Source organism: Falco cherrug, chromosome 15, assembly GCF_023634085.1.
Source record: "Falco cherrug isolate bFalChe1 chromosome 15, bFalChe1.pri, whole genome shotgun sequence".
Lineage (NCBI taxonomy): Eukaryota > Metazoa > Chordata > Aves > Falconiformes > Falconidae > Falco > Falco cherrug.
In genome coordinates this window covers 20594657-20615117 of record NC_073711.1, presented here as the reverse complement: position 1 = coordinate 20615117, position 20461 = coordinate 20594657, and the positions used below count along the sequence as shown (strand labels likewise).

General features: G+C 35.8%; 1 protein-coding gene across 2 annotated transcripts in view; it reads left to right on the top strand.

The window, feature by feature from the left end:
• Positions 1 to 3566: 3566 nt before the first annotated feature.
• KLHL4 (kelch like family member 4) overlaps positions 3567 to 20461 on the top strand; it is a 94269-nt gene continuing 77374 nt past the window's right edge. Inside the window, exon 1 of one of the 2 annotated variants that reach the window (XM_055727511.1) lies at positions 3567 to 3734. The gene's annotated coding sequence lies outside the window, so the exon portion shown is untranslated. The remainder of the gene's footprint in view (positions 3735 to 20461) is intronic. The other variant, XM_055727512.1, reaches the window with a different exon arrangement.

Genomic DNA, 20461 nt, shown 5'->3' with positions numbered 1-20461 from the left:
TTGAAGCATATAAACCAAACAAAAATCAATACTTTACCTTTCTACACTTGAATAAAATAAGGGTAATAAAGTAGCAGGCTCACAGTGCTATATAATATTGATCATGGAGTCTTTCAAGATAAATTACCAAGATTTAAAAATAATTCTTGGTAAGGCAGCACTACAGGTTTTTTTATCATTTGCCACAACAGTTTGGAGGAAATACGTGCATCAGTATGTGAGCTAAAATACATTATACTAGGTGTAATTCTTTGTAGAATTTGTCAGTAACAAATGTACTTATAGACCATATTTAAAACAAATACATTTTGTGTTTTTTCTTTGGGGAAAATAATGCAATTTTCATGATAAAATTAATTAATGATAGTCCAATGCTCTTGCAATATATGGCAAATCACATCTATCAGCACAGATTTGCATTCATCTGGAGTCAAATGGTGGTTATTAGCAGAAGAGAAATTTAGGAAAATAAAAAATGTTATTCTGAAGGCATTACTTTTTTAGAAAAAAATAACATTTCAAGATAGGCTTTTTTGGTCAATATTACAGCACAATCAAGTTCTACCTTTGTATTATTTAAAAAATATGTTTTGGAGAGAAGTCTAAGCTAACACATTTTTGTGCTTCAGCTTAAATGGCAACCTTTTGTATGTGGTCATTAAAGGATTGCTTTAAGAGATTTTTAAATTTAAAGTTCATTCCAATATGAATGTAGCTCACAATTTTATTTTCACAGTAAAACTCTAATGAATCATTAGCTGCCATTGAAATGTGCACATAAACCCCTAAATTTTAAATGCTGTTATTGTAAAGTTATTAAACAGTTTGACTCAGAGGACAATGAGACTAAACAGAAAATGGTTTTAGCAGACTGGAAGTGGTGGTATCTTGCTGAATATTATTCTGTAAAATAGATGAAAGCTGTTATCAGACCACCTCACTATAATTCATCTTAATGTGTTTGCTGGCCTCCTAAAATGCTAATTGCCTACCAATACCACAGCAAAAAATACGTAACATTGTAGCATGTGCTTTATCTTGATCCTCAAAGGACATTCTAGAAAAATAAGTCCAGCTGTAACTCTCAAGAATTATTATTTCTTAGCTTTTATTTCTTTTGTAGGAAATCTTTCTATCTTTTCAAGGACACATAAGATTTCTGGAGAAACTTGCTAAAGTATTTGGGAATTTTACCTGAAAACTGGATTCTTCCATTTACACAGGGTTATGTTGTGCTTTGCACCAAGTCCATGGCTAAATAATTTTTTTCCTGGATAAATTACTGTATAATGTGATGATGGCAAAACATGGCCTACAGTTTTCATGCTAATTACTCAATAAACTTGGAGGTAAGGTAACTTTTCTTGCTGATTTCTCTGAGATTAGTGCTGCCAGCTATTTTGGAGCACTTTATCATTTGACTCAAGGGCATCATTAACATTGAGCTCAGGACTGATACTGGTGCCAGAGCAGTCAGAGCGATACCCACAGTGGATGGCACTGGGGTTGGCGTGCTCATAACCTCAGTGCACAGCCTCTGACACAAGTCAGGCTTGGGAGGTCAGATTGTCTCAGGAAGGTGCAGAGCCTCACATTGATCTGCAGGAAGCCAACAAAGCTCAGCACAACAGTTCTGACTATACCAGTTCCTCCTCAAAGCTCGATGTACACACCAACCATGAGGAATCTTTTTACCATTTCAAAGGGGTTGCGTGACCTTTTACAAAGCTTACCAGTGCATACTAAAAGTGTCCATAAAAGGAGTAAGCTATGCAAAGAGTTTTTGCACTTTAGCTAACTGCAAACTCACTCCCCCAGACACATATGTCATTGCAATACTCTGAACGGCAATGCAACGTGCAAATACTTCTTTGACAGAAAACTTCATGTTCCACCAAGATTTAAACATTTCTTCAATGTTTTCTCTTCACAGTGAAAGTGGGTTCAATCCAGATAAGGATTTCTTAAGTCAAAATCCGAAAGCTTACTCACTTTTTCCTAGCAAACATAGAGACTATAAGAAAAAAAATCCAAAAAATTTACCCTCCAAAAGGAAAGTTTCATAAAAGGCTATTTGGCTTTGAGACTTTGATATAAGCCAACGTTAATATCAAATGAAGGAAAGCAGAATCAAAATTTCCAGATTTCTGGAAAATAAGAATTTGAATAAAACCCAACTGAATTTAGACATCTAAATGACAATTTCAAAACTCAAAAATTTATGTAATATAACAGAAACAATAAGAAGGGATTCATGCTATTTTGATGCCCCAGCAACAGCAAGTAAGGAATCTAAGTCTGGTGGATTCTTCATTCTTTTCTAGTGTAACATGCTTAAGAATTTTTCTTTTAAGGTATTTACAGAAATTTTCATTCTTTGTCATTACTATTGGCTTCTGACTGAAAAAACCCCAAAGCTTTAAATAATCTCCACATTTAAAGAAATGAAAATTGAGAGAGACAGACTACGTAGCCAGCCATGCTGATTTCCAGCAATTTTCTGTTGCAAGAGTCAGTTTACACATGAAGCTTTAAAACGAAAGATGAGAAGAAAGAGTCCTTATCACTTTAGGCTTTTGGATGCAATATTAGGGGATGGGGTGGGGGTGGGAAATTAAGTTCCAGTAAGTTTTATAGTCCATTTTTGTGTCTCACAATTGTAACAGATTCAGGTGTCTGGCACCCTGAGCTTGACAGTTAGCAGCTTTTCTTTTTTGATACATGCTTTGCAGAAAGCAGAAATTAAATTCAGGGTTATATTTACTTTTCTCAGCTGGCTAGTTTAATACAGAAGATATTGAAGTAAACAAATTTAAAAAGTCATAGGCAGAGTATTCTATCACATTTCTATTAAAATCACTTCAGCTTCTGAAAAAAACCCCACACTGTACTTTGCACATCATACACTATCATGGCCCTCACATAGCGAGCAAGGGAAAAGTGCCATCATATTCTTATGTAGAAATCTGGTCATGACTGCTATTGCTAAAATCTATTCAGCTCAGATAGTATTTAAGGAATCAAAACTAGTTGCATAAATTTTGACATAGTGTATCCTGATGGAACATGGTTCTGACCAAACTGGAATCAGGCAATAAAATTTAAGTGGAACCTTCTTTTTGACATCATCCTGTTTCAGCATTTCCAGTTAAAGTATCTCCATTGCTATTTCCAAAATTGCCCCATATTTTTCATTCAGTATTATCGGATCAGTTAAAAGATTAAATTAAAATTAAAATAAAGTTAAAATTAGTTAGCCCCCACAGAATAGGAAGGTAACAATTCCTGGAGTGGTTTCTGAAATAATTATATTTAGAGACTGGAAAACTTCCTGCAGTCCCAAGTAACACACCGTGGTAGTGGGCAGGCACGACACAATCTTGAGGCTACATGTTGTTCAGAAAGCAGAGACCACAGGAAATGATCCTTGGCAAAGGCGCTGTTTAATGTAGACGCTGGAGGAAGTTCAACGGAAAACACTTATCAGAAATTTCCGTCCAGAGAGGAGATATGCTGTTTTAAGGGAAAATGCCAATATTACTCAGCAGACCAAGGGCAAAGGAAATAGGAAATGGGCTAGAGAGTTCTCTGAAATAATCTGCCACTGAAATGTGAGAAAACATACTCGTGTGTTGGCAATTCTTTTATTTTAAAGCCTTCCACAACTCAAGATCCTTTTGCAGCATTGTGCCATTATCAGAAAGTTGGTTACTTCCAGTTGAAACTTCTTAAAGGTAGGATAAAAAGCTTAATTTTGTTCCTATCCTGACATATCATTTGCATGCTTATTATTTGAGCCTTTGGAATAACTCACAGAAAACCATGAGTTTATGACGGAAAGAAGACATCTTAGAAACGTCGCAACAGTTGACTTTGCTGCTTTTTACAGCTTGCAGAGAAACACCTATGATTCAGTCAGTCTTTTAGGAGCCTAGATAAAAGGGCAGAGTACACCTCTGCAAAGGGTGTCACCTCTGAGCCTGCCAGTGTTGGGACAAGGGGTGGAGCAGCCCTTTTGGTAGCAAATGCAGAGAAGAGGAAACATGCTCCTCATGCAGCACTAAACCTCTGTGTGGGTACAAAAGAATATTGTGCTTTGAACTGTATTTTTAACCTTGAAATACTTGACTACACAGGCACTAAGTATCAAGAATGCCTTAGTTACAAATAATAAAGCTGATTGTATGAATGAAGACAAAATATATGCTTATTAACATTTAATTATTGGTATTTTTATTGTAATATTATCAAATGAGCAGAACAGTAAGCCCTTATATAGGGAAATATAGTAAAAAACCCTGCCTGCAGCCATATCTTTTATTCTCTGCTTAAAACACAAAAAAACAAAACCTAAAACAAAAAACCCCAAAAAACAACCCCCCACCAACTTTCTCAAAGGTAAAAATGAATGCTAGAAATCATAGCTGCTGCAATTAGAGTTGCATTATCTTTTGGTCTCTGGTATCCTTGAGTTTTTATTCAAGAGAACTTGTAGTAATGCCCTCAGTTTGACAGATGCTTTCCAAGCTTATCTGAAAACACAGTGGGAAAGAGAGAGAGAAGTACATTATATGGAATATTCACACTGTTTAATTCCAGATACCAATATTATGAAATAAAATGCTCTAAATGCCTCAGCGGAAAAGAAAGGCTCCTCCAGAGGGTGATTTAGGGCAACTAAATTAGGCCCGTTGTTCTGAAGTGCACTCAAAAGGCTTATAAAGCTAGGCAAAGTGAATATGTCCTACAACGTCTGGTATCAAGAGTACATAAACACATTGCAAGCCAGGAAGAAGCAATGCGCTAGGAAAATAATCAGCATGATTGCAGTCTTGCACTCAACTGGGTGCTTGTCTTTGTACACCTTCTCTCCTGTCTCCATTGTTCACTGTTCGTATCTTTGCTCTCACACTACCTTCTGGCTTAAACTACAGTACTATGTGTTCCTTACCACTTCCTTAACTTCTAACATAGATAAATAAGTGACTTCATCAAAAAGCATTCAAATAGATAGTGTACTCGGATGCCTAAATGCTTATAACATTTCTGAAGTAGGCTTTAATTTACTGTACGTGAATAAAGTGTATCTTTATAAAGCGTTTCCTCAGTGAGGAAAAAACAGTTTAAAAGTATCTCATTCATAAAACGATAACATCAAAAATGCTAAAATGACCATGGCTGATGCAGATTAACGTGACAGTAAAATAGGAGGAATGCAACAGAATTGAAGAGCAGGGCACAAGTACAGAAGCAATTCAAACTTGTTTTGTTGGAAGAGAAAAGCACAAAGAAATTACATAGACTAGTTGGGAGATGTGATCACATCATCAAGCATTAAAGGTGTTCTCAGTAGCTTTGGTTTTATTTCTGTAAGTCATTTGCTTCACTTTGCAAGACTGGGAAGACTGAGAGGAGTTCCCTGAGCCGTATGGGCGGATCTCTGGGAGCGCGCCGATTGTGCAGGGCATGGATGTGCCCTGCAGCCCTGAACCTGCCCACTGCACACACTGGGGGACTGACTGGAGTGTTATAGTACTGGCTTGTTTTCCAACATTCCTTTGCAAGGAAACTTGAGTGCACAATCGAGCAGGGCACTGCAGTTTCCTCTCATGCAGAAGCAGGATGCAGCAGAGCATGCCTGGGGAGCAGCATGGGGAGTGCCTTAGGAGCTTCTCTGAAGTGTAGACTCGGCCTTTATCGCCAGTGTGTATCACAGCTCCACCACATCTGCTAATGAAAAGGATGTTGAAGTAACATTTATACTGCAATTTGTTTGTTGTTGCTGTTTTTAATTAATAAATAAGTCAAATGTCTTGGCAGGGAGGAAGGAGTTAAAAAAGGGAGAATATATATACATATTTGAAGAAAATAATCCTTCCAAGTTACTTCCAAGTTTCATGACACTTGTATATAATCAGAGAGTTCTATCTTTTTTATACACTGGGTATCTTAAAGCTATGTAGGTAGTGATGACAGCTAACTATTCATATGCCTACGTGAAGTGCGAGATCAGAATCAGATAAATTTCTCTAGCAGAGTTCATAACAAAAAAACCCCACCACCTTGCTGGCAGTGTCAATACAAAGCACTAATCTTGCCTAATTTTCTTACACAGTAGACCTGACCCCGGTTGGATCAGGTTTGGAGACTAAATTTGGGAATATCAAGGGGAGGAAGTTTGTAATCCTCTTCCTATAAATATTGCACAAATAACTGTAGGTTTAGGTTCAATTGTAAGAGCCACCAATCTGCTGGTTTATTTTTAAACAGTTCATTATTTCTACTATTTAATTGTTGGTAGATATATTGTGCCACCTACTGAAAAACAGCCAGTATATTATTGCTTTTTAGTCCTGCAATTAAGAAAAAGATTTAACTGTTTTTGTTAAAATCTCAACTATCTCAGACTGCAACAAGAACATATCACCTTTACTCACACTTGGAGTTTTACTGTCAAAAACCTAACAAACAAAAAATACCTCTCAAAAATACTTAGCATAGAGAAAGATAATGCATCATGTTAAGTATCAGTTTCTGCAAGCACCATATTTAATAAAACTTCTGTATTCATACGAGCATACTCTGAGGCAGGAAAACAAGAACTAAGTAACTACCTGTCTAGCTCTTGGGTAACACCATTTTCCATTTGGAAACTGCCTGTTAACACAATTGCAGCCATGAAAAGCAAGATTCCTCAACATTCTGTCTGTTCTGATGAAACATAATCGATTTAAACCTTTATGGAGTCAAGTATACTCTCTGTAATTATAAAGGGTCAAAATAGGCAGTGATGCTAGGATACGTGAAACAACTGAATCCACAGATGTCCATTTAGGAGAACAAGAAACTCTGGGGGCACAGAAAACGAGTAATCTCATAAGTGAATAAATAATAGTATACAATACACATATGTGATATACAGTTATTATAAAATTCCCAGTTAAACTCTTTTTACAATATGATTCTATGCTATACTCGTACTGAATAAAATACCTTAGAAGACATCATCCTATATTTGTCTTATAATGATACAGCTAAAGTATTTTTAAAAGTATTAAAGGGCACTAAATTGTCATGGCATCCTACACTTTATGCTGGACCAAACTGTGCAACACCTATTTTGCACAGCGTAGCAGTACCTACTTTGCCACAGACTATACAAGGATAAAGCAGTCCTTAGAGTCACTATGTGTTCAACAGCTATATTCAGAAGTTTGACACAATGAGTCTTCAAAACAACCAGATGAGGCAGGATTTAATTATTTGACTTCAATATAAAAAATTAAAATTGCATAATCCAAAGCGTGCAACATTTGAATGTTTTGCTCAGAAAAGGAACAGGATTGTCTGCTTTTTCTCTTATGAAAATATGAAGTCTTTACATCAAACTTTGTTTAGTACATGCTGGATAATTATCTTGTCAAATAATAAGACAGTGTCACTTTTGTTCCATTAGTGAACTGAGGTTACTTAAATTACAGGGCAAACGTCCAAGGAATAATAATATCTGGTAACACCATCCCTTGGAGGATTTTTAGTTTTCTTTTCCTCTCTCTCTCTCCATTGCATATGCAGTGTAGAATTTTTAGACAGAAAGGCCCCCAAATTTAGCCCACAGACTGAAGTGTGAATACCCAGAAGGGAAAATCAGCTCTACCAAAGTCTGTATGTCATATTATATTTACAACCAGATCCAACTGTATGATGACTGGTATAACATAATCTAGATCAGGCTCACTGAACAAGGTCAATGGGATGGAAGAACTGGCATCCCTCTCACTTGCTCTTACTGAGGAATATATACATGTATCTGTTACAGCAGCAGATAGTCTGGCCAACACTGTCATTTCTCCCTGTATGCAAGATCCAACATAGCACCTTTTCTCAAACACTCTGGAGTGTATACTACAAATAACTCTGTACTATAAATAACCTGCAAAAATATGCACTAAAAAAATTTCAGTATCTTAAAGCAGCAGTTTGCCTAGATTTGATGAAACTCTAGGAATTCTTAAATATATGACATTCTCTGAACTGAGCAGTGGGCTAATTTTACTCTGTAACTCAAAGACAACCAGTGCTGGATCAGTATAAATAAAATAAGCAGATAAAGCATGATTAAAGATTACAACATTTTTAAAGCCCTTTTAAAACTAATTTGTAAAGTAATAATATTCATAAATGAGTGGATTTGAAAGTCACTGAGAAAGGGATAAACCCCACTAACTGCAGCAATCCTGCAGATCCTGTTTCTCAGGGCAACCCTGAATTGTCAGAGTGTATTTCATGGGTCTTTGCAATTACATGTATAACAATTTAAATCATGAAATCATTCAGGCTACAAGGGTCTTCTGGAAGTGCTAGCCCAGACAGCCTAATCTTCCTGTTAAAGCAGCGTCAGCTATGGACTAATAGCTAAAATGAAATTTTAATAAAATAAGATATAGAGAGATGTATGAAAATAGCAGCAAAATGATGACATTGCAATAGATACTGTCAGATTTTCAATTAGCAACCTTTAAAAATCGCTGGCACACATTTACCAAAACTAGGGACAAGAATGTTTTCTCTAAAAAGTCTGAAGTCAATGTTTTTCCTCTTTATTTATACTTTTAAGAGCATAAGAATTGTTAAAGAGAACCAACAGTTTACCTGGTTTGCAGTCTTGCAGAGGAAAGCAATATGGTATCACACAGTTCAGACTGAAGTACGGAGACTTGTATCTCTTTGTGACTTATCTCAAACGTAAACAGTCTGGTTTACCAATACTGTAGAAAATACCCCATTTTAGATGCGGTCTGAAAAAGATTGATCAATGTTCCTAGTAGAGTGAGACGTTCTCCCTGTTCTTTGAACTACTTAGGTCATGTGTCTGGGAGAGCAAAACAGTTTATGACTCTCACAGGCAACCTGGTACAAGAGGATTTGGTGTAGCTTTACTGTCTGATACAGCTAGATAGAAAGGAACATCAATGCTCCCCGCCCCCATTCCCCCCCTTCCCCCCCAGCAAAATCCAAAGAGAAAAGCATACTGCAAAGCAAATAAGATTTAAGCTTTTAGTTCAAGGGATTTGAGTATCTTGTGGATAACTGGCTAGCTGAAAAAGGTCTCATAGACATAGTCCAGCTGGCTGGACAAAAATGCACATCGCTCTCAGCTTATCTGAAGTAAAGCAAAAGTTACAAAATAACAGGAAGACTGCGGTGGGAAAAGAATGTTGCAGGTGGGAACAGATAACTACAGAACAGAAACTAGGGGCGGACTTGATATTTAGGTAACTAACCAATAATGAGCTTAACTTTTGTAATATGTATGAGCTAATTATAACAAGGCATAAAAGGTGACTGTAAGGGACAATAAATGAAGTCTGCTGATCGCTCATATTGAGTGACTGTGTCTTCCCTCCGTCGCGACAGTATCTTAACTTTATAAAAATGGTTTTTTAACAATCAGATACTCAAAACTTGTATATTATAATCCAATACTCTCTTTCAGTTCCAATTTTTGCTTTTTTTCACTGTGCCTACTGTTCATGCTGTCAACACTTCTCTGTTTCATTTTGGTGTATCAGCATTTGTAGAATTATAAAAAAAATGTACTGTATCAAAAAGCCTGAGACACAGAATCTTGTATAACAGCTTATATTACACTACATCATAATGGAAAAGAACATGTGACACCATTACCAACTTGCAAGAGCTGATGTAACACACATTAAGTCTCTAGATACCAGGAGGATATTGAAGCTACTCATGGAACACAGCAAGCAAATTGTATGCTATTGTTTAGTGATAGTCAAAAATAATGGTTTACAGCATGCAAGATAGCTCGTTGCAGATAAATAAACTATGATGGCTAAGAACTTTTATATTTGTGAAGATATTTTATCAAGTAAATTGAAATACGATTAGATCCTATTTGAATTTCCATTCTTGTTTTGGAAGGCATAATGAAAAAGTGTCTTTTTAAAAAATAATAAATTTGTCCACATGCCACTTTTGAATGTTGATTTAATCCACTCGTCAATAAGTCACCAAAGTGCTTTTTCATTTTCAGTACATAACTATTCAGTGGGACTTCAGGTTAAACACTTTTGAATTCTCTGAGAGGTGAAAATCACGATGATATATCTATTTACTTCCTTTTCCCTAACAATGTAGTTAAACTAACTCATTTTTCTCAGCAATCCACTGTTTTTCATTCAGACTACAAAAATTCTTTCCCATCCCACTGGCTCCAAACCTTGTCATTCCGAATCACTCAGGACATCGCTCAACATGCCTGCCTGTAGTACTGTAATGTCTTTCTATTCACTGTCTTTCTCTGCTCATTCTCTGTATCAGTCTTGTACAATCTTTCCTCCTTTCTAGCAACTCCTCAAAGGCAACAGGCAGCTTGCAGAGGAGTAGAGGAGTAGGGAGCTGGGACAGAAACGTAACATTTTCTGCACACTTCCCAGTTTTACAAACTCCTAACGGTAGTAAACCATTTGGTATGACTGAAGTGAACAGAGATGCTGAGAGTGGCTGGCAATGAGTATCTCACTATGTAACAGTGTTAGGAAGAAAAAATGCTGTAAAGTTGAGCTGAGGTACAAAACACGTAAGAAAGGAGTTCTACATAACCCTAGAAAATGTCTGGAGGCTTTTTCTGAAACACGGTTTTCAGTATTGTTTCAGAAATTTTGTTCTTTGCTGACAGCAATATTCCTACCATTTGGAGCACAACATTTACTATTCATCTTTTACTCAGTTATTCTGAGTTATTATTATTCTGAGTTATTCTAAGTTATTCATATTTGGTTGTTTATTCATCTTCTATGGATTACAGCCTTTCACTAAATGTCAAGTAAGAATTTGAATGTATAACTTAGTTTCCTAAGTACCTATCCAGTACAAAACCTCTATTAAAGGAAAAAAGAAAAAAAAAGACCAAAAAAAAACCCTGCATGGTTTTGGAGAATAGTAGATCAAAGCTGCCTGTGAAAAGGAATGATGTCTTAATAAGAGAACTGGAATTGCTTTCCAAAGGCCAGTCTTAATTCTTTCTTAAAATTCATATATGGAAGTAAACTCAGGTCATGCTTCAAGTAAGTTATTTCAGCAATTAAGTTATGAAGTCTGAGTATTTATCTAAAAATACTAAACACGTGACCATAAAAAGCTTAAAACTGACTTATTTTAAATCCTAATGCATGACAGAGTATTATTTGAGATATTCAGAAAAAAGGGCCACGAAGATGAATGCAGTATTGCTGACAGTTTGATGACAGATATTTTGTAATATATCGACTTTAAAGAATTAATTTTTACTCTGACTTTGCTGCACGAGAAAAGCTGTAAACAATCTGAGCTCTCTAACTACGCATAGTGCAAGAGCTCATTTATTTGGTCATAAACATTTTCAAGATTTACACAAAGACATCATGTTAGAACTGGAAAACACAGGAAATAAAACTACTATCTCCATTTCCATTCCTAGTAACAAATTCTTTTGCTAGCAGTGAGATCAAATACATAAAATGTGCATAATGTAACCTACTGAAGACACTAAATGATTTAACAGCAAGTTGCGAACTTGGCTCTTTAATACTTATTCTCATGATAAAATTGTTTTAAGAGCTTTTTAGGAAGACTAAGGCTATTTATAATATAAAATATATTTAACTAGGCCTCTAGTGCTAATGCCATTCTTACAAGCAGTATTTTGATAAATAGTGTCTCCCTTTCAGTGGTTATGTACAGCAAAAACCTAAAACTCCAGCGTAAGGTATCATAAAGAAACAAGCTTCTAATCTATCCATTAAATAAAAGATTTCACTGTAACTACTGCATGAGTTTCTGCTCCTACATTCACTTTTGTCCTAGTAGATGCTCCAATTAACAAAAGACAATCTGCGGTTTAAAAGAATGGTGTTCTATCGCTTTTTTTCATATTGTAAGTGTATGCAGAATTAAACTAATGTCCCACTGCTTTCCGTTGTCTGCAATTATTTTACATTCAAACTTCTTTATGTATAGGTTCTTTCCATGGAGAATTTGGCTAGTATTATTAAAGTCAGGTTGATGCTGATGAAGTTTTACCAGTAAAGTGCCTCATCTCAGAATTTTGAAAATTTGTCTTAATATGTTACTCTGGATGATAAAGGACAGGGTCATTTGACAGCCTTAGATATTTGACTTCATTCAAAGTCAGATAAAAATTATAGTAAATGAAGAAGGGTAAAAATGTAGCTGTGTTTCCTTATTTACTAAAAGACCGAAGTAATCTATGTCATATGAAATTTACTTCCTCATTGTAATTTGTAATTCAGTAGCATGTTCATGAAGAAGGGAGATATTTAAGTCCTGTATTGCTTAACTAGATACTGAAAATTATTTTGCTGGTATCTGTTACTGAATTGCTGAAAGAGAATTAGCTTCCAAGAGGAATCAGTTGGAGGCCTTATTTGAAATTCTAAGAAATAAAGCCAGTCATTTAAGGAACCTATAAATTTTCCCTCCATATAATATCTCAGTGATGCTTGTTCAAAATGTATTTTGTTTGAAGAAGTATTTACTAGATAAGAAATAATAATTACATGTCTTTCATCTGTTTGGTTCATCTGCTTTTACAGTTAATTTCTCTTTCAGCATTTTAAATGACTGTCAGTACTCTTCATGCTGTAGGAAGCATTAAGTCAGAATAGCTTTATAAATGTTACAACTGTATTTTAAGAGGGGCCAATAGGGTTGTTATTATTATCATTATGTTGTAACAGCAAAAGAGCTAGCTTACGTTTAAATAGATGTATTCAGTTTAGAAAACTCACGGTTTGGAAACAACTTATTTTAATGTCTTTTTGAAGCATAACGCAGACCCAGGAAATGGCAGCACGCTCATGAAACCATTACCACCTGTCCCATGGTTCCCCTCATCTCATTTGTGCCCTGCTCTGAGAGTTCATTATCATCACACAGAATTAATGTGCTCTGTTCTGCTGAACTCACAACACAATATGCTGAGCACAAAGCTCTGTGAACAGCTCATGGCTGAGCTAATGAATCCAGCCTTTCAGCTGTTCCAGTGTTTACGGTGTAAACACAACCCAACTGTCCCCTTGTCCTTGCTTTGGCAAAGGATGTTAAGCATCAACGCAACACTAACTTCTAAACCTCATCCTGCTCCTTGCAGATCTTTTTCCCCTAAAACCTACTCCTGCTTTTTTGTAAGCTGTCTGGGTTTCTGTACCTCCTCCAACCTGGCCTGTTTTTAAAAGCCAAACAGAAGTCTCTGTCTCAGTAGACCTTTTTTAAAAGCCAAACAGAAGTCTCTGTCTCAGTAGACCTTTGTGTTTTTTAAAGTCATTGTTCACAAGCTTGCTGTCTCTGGAAGACTGTACAACAGTTTCCTGACAGCCTGTTTTGAAGAAGCTTCTCCTTGCTCCAATTTTTCTCTCAGCACCTTGGTAGATTTATTTCATAACTGATTACATTAGTGTTCAATTTAGACACTTCAAACTAAAAAAAAAAAATCATTAGAAAGACTTACTTTCAACCAAATCTTATACAACAAACATTATTACTGCATTGAAGGACAGTACAAACCTGGCAACAACTTCTTTACAAATTATTCTCCATCTAGCGTTATATGCCTTTGAAATTGGAATGATTAACCTGAAACATGAGAACAGACTACTGTTTCTTTCTTGTCAGAGATATAATTTTTATAAATTAACTATAATAGTTTTGGGGGAAACTGTTTTCAAAATGCAATATTTATCTATTTTACTTATATGAAGTTACTTCCAGAAAGTAAGACAAACTTGTATTTGTTCCAAATGCATTTGTATTATTTAAACAAACACTAATAGCTAGTTTATAATTTTTGTGTTTTAAAAAAACTCCAATTAGATTTCACAGCATTTCCTATTTAGAGAATCACACAAGCCTCAAGATACTGTGTTTATAAACAAGGGTACAGTTATTAAGAAGCAGCATCTGCAGGTTATTGTACTGAAATGCACAGTGTAGCTAAAAATCTGTTTTTAACGGTCACTGGAATGAAACCAAGAGTACAGCTTGCCTCCTTGTGGCAAATACTATCAAATAGGTACAGAGGTGTCATTTTTTTCCCCCATTTTATGTATGGTTTAGCGATCGGAAAATGAAGTGTCCACCTCTGGTCTTTTGCTTTGGAACATACTGGGCTAGTGACAGACTTTCTCCTTAACACTACTGACTGTGAAATATTTCAGTACTACAATCACTGCAGAATGACCTTGATGAAAACCAACTGAAAACCCAGGACCACTCATTCATTGCATCCCCTAGAGGACTTTTGTCTACCATTTCAGTCAGCTTCAACTTTGGAGAACATCCAGCTGCTATACCAGGAGGTGGGCAGTGCTGCAAATGGAGCTCCAGGAACCTCCAGTTCATAACATCCTTAAATAGAAAGGCCTTCACTGACAGATACAGACCCAGAGAAAGATGGTTTAAGATTTCTAGGATTATTAGTGCTGTTATCAGGATTGGTAATGCTTCCTTCTGGTTTTCTTTGCATTCTCAGGATTGAAGGAATGGTAGTAAGGGCAAAATTCCTTTTATTCAGCCAGATATATCCCCAAAATAATCCCAGGTAATAACCTGTTCAAGGACAGAAAATCCATCATTTTTTGCTGATGTCTAACTTAAACAAAGCTATTTAGGAATACTTTTGTCTGGAAACAAGCATGGCAATGGACCCGTCCAAATCTCTCCTCACTATTACAAATTTGATGGGCTAAATGAATGCCAGACATAAGCCTACTAGATGAATGCCTACAGAAAATGCCAGTGACTGAGTAAAAATTATTTCTGAGAGCAAAAGAACTGTTCCCTGGACTACGTCTTTGTTTCTTTGTCACCCATCCCTCTTGGTATGCGGGGTGGGGGAAAGATATCAGTGTGTGGTGCATGGGAAAGGGCGAGTCAAGGAAGACTGGAGGAGTCCTGTGAGTACAGGGCTGCTAAAAGCCTGTATAAATATAAAAGCAAGAATGATAATCGGTTATGTTTGGAACATTTAAGTATTTCTTGAATGAGATCCATATGAAAAGTTGAAAACACAAGTCTTGCAAGCCATGAGTTACAAGCCCAAGTCCCTTCTGAAAGATCTGTTAATCAGGAAAGCAACTAGGAGTATCATCCTGAAATCAGTTGAAATTGGATCTCTTTACAGCACAAAACAGATTAATGGTTTGCAGCAGCAGTTATTTCAAAACCCCTTCCTTAATTTCCATAAAGCAATTAATATTCTGAAAGAACGTTGTCTGGTATATTGGTGAAAATATAATTAACAAAATAAACACAGAATTTACATCAGTATTTGTTTTGATAAATAACAAAATGTACTGAGGACAATGTTTTTGGAATAAATTGTTATTTGTTTTTTTATGGATGGCAGGAGTTGGCCTAAAAGCTTGATTATCATTCAGGATTTTAATTACAGCCATAGCAACAAATGCTTGCAAATTCTAACAATAGCTGTTGAGGTTTTTAGTCTTAAACACACTTCCCTCATTGTAGGCATATTTTTTAAAAGTATTTATTGTTTAAACAGCAATCCACCCTACCTTATAGTGCAGGACATCCCTCAGGAAGATCAATAAAATCTTAAACCTAAGGGGTTTGACCAAGGCTGACCAGGAGATAAACTACAGATGATGCTCAGAACCAAAACAGTTTAGTATGAAAAACTAAATTAAATGTTAAAAAATATCATGGTAAAAATATTGCCTCTAAAATGCTATGTGTTTTAAGCTGTGTGGAGAATTAATGGCTTTCTACTCCTGAAAAGCGATAGAAGCCTCTCTCCAACTTGTCTATGGCAAACCCACAGAACATTTCACAGTCACGTACTGTTTCCATGTCTTTTAAATGTCTTTTTTTTGTTGACATCCATAATGATCATAATTTTCAATACTGTTTGTTCTATAGTAAAACCTGCTGAAGTCTAATATGCTCCACTAAAAGTACATTAGTAATTAATTTTCTACCAGTTGATACATTTTAGCAGTGCTTAAAGCATTAATCTTTAGACTCAGATGAAAGTCAATAAAAAATAGCAGGATTTCTTGTATTGGTACTCCAAGATATTTTGTTAGCCATCCTTCTACTTAGTTTGGTTTTGTTGGCTTGAACAGTGTCAATGTAACTAGAAAAAAAATTATAAATAACATTTCTGAAGTCAAGGAGGGAAGGATTTAAAAAATAAAGAAACCCCTGATATTTCCTTTGCTATGTTTTTTCAACTTAAATATGAAACATTTGTTGCTTTCATATGTATTTTCCAGATTGTGCTTAGATCTTTATTCTTGATCTAATTATTTTTTGCCAGATTATGCATTTATAAAATGTACATGGCCTACACCCAGGAATCTCAGAACTACAAGTTCCTTTATTTACTTTTTTTAATAGAAGAATTCAACACCTTTTTTTTTTGGGGGGGGGGGGGGGGGGGGGGGGAGGGCATGTCGTTAAACCAATAGCACCGCACAGTGAAATCTGCCTTGAGTTTCTCTTTTCAGTCCATAAATTTCAGTCTGAAATTAGACAGAAACATAAGACTTTGATTTCCTTCTGTTCTTATACTATTTTTCATTTGCTTTACACCGACCTGCTTTAGAGTTCTTGTTTTATTCAAGTCTGTCTTCAAACTACTGAGCAACTCCGTCACAGGGTATGCCACTGTGAGAACTACAGGATGGTCACTGGGCGCGAGGCCAAAGGTGTCCTCTTGCAGCGACCAAAAGCAGATATCAGGAAAGTGTGCAAGAGCAGAGCAAGCACACAGCTCAACATCCCCAGAGCTGGAAACGGTTTCTTGTGTTTAGTAATCCTAGTGCTTCTCCCTCTGTAAACTTGTCCAATCTTTCTTTAAGCCCATGTTAACTTTTACCATCCCTAACACCCTGTGGTAGAAGTACTACAGTCTAACTCCTTCTCATATACAAACCCCATTTCCCTAGTTCTGAATCAGAGCAGCACACAGTATTCAAGGCAAGTGAACCATGCATTCATTCCTTGGCATAATGTTTTCTTCTCTATTTCTTTTCAAATAATTTCTAATTATGTAGAAAATAATATTATTATTAATGTTAAAGATTTTATCTTTTTTGCCATTTTTGTATTTTCATGGGATTATCATCATAACCCTGGATCTTGCCTCTGTGTAGTAATACACAACTCAGAGCCCATCACTTCATCATTTGGTACTTCTCTGTATTGAATCCTATGTGCCATGTTATTACCCAGTTACTGAGCTTGCTGACTTTTTGTTCAAATCTATAATTCTTCACCATTAGGCCCTGACTTTGCTATCCTGCTACTGAACATCATCAGGAAATGTTAACAACTTTTAATTCAAATCCTTCTCCCAATTGTTATAAATATGCTAGAGAGCAAAGGTCGAAGCACAAAGCCTTATGTAACTACTAATAATTTCCTCCAAGGTTAAAAATGACTCCAACCTCTTGTTTCCCATTTTAGCCAATTATTTATCCATTTATGTACTTTCCTTATCCCATTGCTGTATAGTTTCCTTAAAACATTTGATGATGATCTTTGTCAAAAGCTTTTTAGGAATCTATGTAAACAAGAACATGCTTTCTGAATGCATCAAAAAACTTATGTGTATTTTGGGTCACAATTTCCCTTCTTTCCAATTACAGCAAATTTATTCATGTGTGTACTTATTCTATTTTTGGAAGTAATTCTTCTGACAAAACCATGAAGTACATAGGCCTGTATTTCCCTGAATCTAAAAGGTCTCAATAAGGCATGTAAAAAATAAAGCAGTCTAACTGTGCAATAGGGAGCAGAGAGAATGACAGATAAGCAGCAAAGTAGCGGACTGATTAATAAGCAGGATGCCTGCAGTCTAGTTATACACTGACATAGCTCTCTGTAAGAGTTTTCTGTTGTTAAATACAAGAGGATACGCAGACCAGGAAATATCCAGATGTGACACTTGGAAACAGAAAGCAGCAGCTGTAAACACATGGAATCAATAATTATTGGTGCTTGTGTGCATGCTTAATCTAAGGATAAATGAGTAATCAATCAGAAAGGGAGATGTGCAATAGGTCATAGCAGGTAAGAGAACAGAGGAAATGAAGAGTTGTAGCCTGGCTTCTCTAGCTTATGAAAGGTAGGACTTTCAACACGGTTCATCAGTCACACTGTAATTATTGCTACCTCAGATTCAACATCAGATGAATGTATTTCCATGGCAAATCCAACCCTGAATCAGGTTCTACTGTTTCTTTAAGCCTACCTAGTTTTTTCCTTGAAAAACTTTTTGGAAAAAACCTGACATATTTGAGCAAATGTTTTAATGATACTTAAAATACTGGCATCTAGACACTCTACAGGACTACTGAAAGAAAGAGTTGCGGGGAAGAATGCTATAATTCACTACCAAATGATTTTGGGAGCATCTTAGAATAGTCAAACAGACAAATGCAACTAGAAGTGTTTTTGTTCTGGGCTCTGTCAGAAAGCTGTGTTGCCCTCCGCTCCCTAGCTACAGGGTTCATATTTATTATTTCTTTTCCAGCTTTGTCCATTACTCTCTATTGACATTTCTATAAGCAGTCAACAGAAAGATTTTTTTTCCCCCTTTGTTAGGCATCTTTCCTAAATATCAATTAATATCAATTTCTATTTAGACTTTTTTTTTTTTTTAAGAAATCACTGTCATTTACATTGTTACTCCAAAAAATACTATTGTATTTTAAAATGTCAAAACTTTGCAAGAAATCACTGCTTTCTAATTAGATCATTTCTAAAATGTCAGTACTCATCAGTGCTTCAGCAAATATGGACTGGTACAATTCTCACAGCTCTAAGTGCTAATGCTTTTAGTAGTATATGACTGTCAAAGAAGTCCTTTGGTCATAGGAACAGCTAATCTAGAAACACATTTAGAAATTGTCTCACATAATATTTTCTGGCTTGGAGGCATTCAAGCATACTCCCTTGAATCAAAAAAGTAAATAGGAATCAAGGACAACTCAGCTTCTCCTTTGACTTTCATCTGGACAGGGCTAGGTTCTAATGCCTGAATTTTAGAGAAGATGGTAAGAGATGCTACCTTTGTTAAGATGAAGCTATTCCTGCTGAAATACAATACCTGCTTCTTCTAGTTACAATTTCTGTACCTTTCAGAGAGTTCTTACTCTATCATGTGTGTAAATCAAGTACAGCTTACATATATAATTGAATTAACATGAAATTCTCAACAAATAAAAAACTACCTGTAGTCAGACTTCCGAATAGAACCCTTGGTAGAAATGCAAAGATGGCAAGTCAAATACTTGCTCTGAAGTACCTGAGGTTCTCACTCAAAGTGCTGTTTTCTCACATATCTGAAACTCAGGATTCCTTACCACACAGAAAGATGTCTGACATCTATCTACCCACATCCTACTATAACATTATGAACCCCTTTTATATTCTTTTCGTTTTAATTTAAAACATGTTCCTGAAGAATAAAACCCTCCCTTTTATCGTGCCGGTTTGCTAAGACTGTGATGTTTCTTTCACCATTTATTATTGAAATTTAATAGCCTACAGATGCATCATAATGAACAGTAGCTATATACAATCTATCTTCAGGCTGTCCTACAAGGTGACACAAAGTCTTTACTTCTAAGTTGTATAAAATTGTCTTTCTTACTGAGCTGTAAGGTATAAAATAGTTCATATTTTGGCAGCTTATTTAACATGCTTTGCTAACTTCACAGGCAGTTTTGTCTTTGGCCATAAAGCAGTGTAACTGGAGTCAACTAGTCCCAGAAGGAAGAAAATAACAGAAATAATGATATAAAAAATAGTAAAAATGCATACACTATAAAAAGACAGAAAAGAAGCACTATTTTGTAAACAAATAAATAAATAATCATTTCAAGTTTATGCTTCACTTTTCCTCCTGCAACAGCTCTATCATTCAATGTAATTTGCTGAACGCTCTTGTTATTCTAAGCCACATACCATGGCTGTGTCACAATTTTCCTGTCTAATTAAATAGAAGCAGCTTTCTGACTCATATCCAAAGAGGCATTGCAGCCTTGTTAATACACTCTCACGTGCGCACATGTTGGAAAGGCTTTCACTCTGAAATAGCCTTTTATCTATTCTCACGTGGCTAAGCATCTCACACCTATGTCTGCATTTCTTTTTTGAGAATTCCCCTTTAACCCTTAGTTCTATATTTCATATAGTCTTGAAAAGCAATCCTGAACATTTTCTTTCATGGGAAGTTTTTTATTCTGTATATGACTTAAACTGGAGATTTAAGATTTTGCAGGGGAAAACAAACAAACAAACAACTTGACCAGAAAAAGCAGCCTATAGCTAAATTGATCTGAAAAACTGTTTCTGTTGTGCAAGAGGCAGTATTAAAGAAAATGCTTCTTAAAAGTAGGAGATAAATGTG